An 848-nucleotide genomic window follows, 5' to 3' on the forward strand; every position below is an offset into this window, starting at 1 on the left:
ACACCTGTGTGAACTTTTTCTCTTTTGCACCTTCTTTAAACCTGAGCTCTTTCGGTTTTTCTTTTGCACCTCATATGTGCCTTTTTTTTTTCTTTTCCCCACCCGCTCTCGAGCCTTTTTTTTTTTAATTCTATTTTATTTTACGTTATTTGCGTTGTCGAACGTGTGCGTGCCCATTTTTTTTCTAATGCTCCCTTAATTCTGTGTGCCATTGTTTTTTTTTTCTTTTTTTTTTCCACCTTCGAAATTATGGAAATTATGCGCATTATTTATTTATTTATTTTTCCTTTTTTTTGAGCCTTCGGTTTTTCTTAGTTTTATTTGTTGAGCAATCACGATTGCTTATTGTTCTCACTTGACAATCCTTGATGTTCCGGTTCCTTTTTCAGCTTGGACCAGGCCTGCAGCACCACCGTCCACCGGCGGCGCGGCTGGTCCTGAGCACCCCCGGAATCCACTTTTGCTGGGCGGTGGCGTCCATGTCCTACACACGCATGCGCATACACAGTCGCCTACGCGCGCACGCCTTTACACACATACACACGCCTACGTGCACACACGTAAGCCTACACACACACGCACACAACTATATACACGTAAGCACCCAGGAGGAGGGACATGCTTGGGCGGGGGAGCCATTTCTAGAAACAATAACTCTAACCAGTAGAGTCTTGTCGCAACTCGTGATTGCGAAAAACATAATTTGAATTCAAAATTTCGGAATTCAAATTAGAGTTTTTTTTTTATTTATTTATTTTTTATTACAATTTACAAAGTTTAGCGTTTTCGGATTTTTTTCTTCTTCTTTTTTTTTTTGGCGCCCTCTTGGGGGATTCATCGATCAGTCC

The sequence above is a fragment of the Uloborus diversus genome, chromosome 5 (genome assembly GCF_026930045.1).
Source record: "Uloborus diversus isolate 005 chromosome 5, Udiv.v.3.1, whole genome shotgun sequence".
Lineage (NCBI taxonomy): Eukaryota > Metazoa > Arthropoda > Arachnida > Araneae > Uloboridae > Uloborus > Uloborus diversus.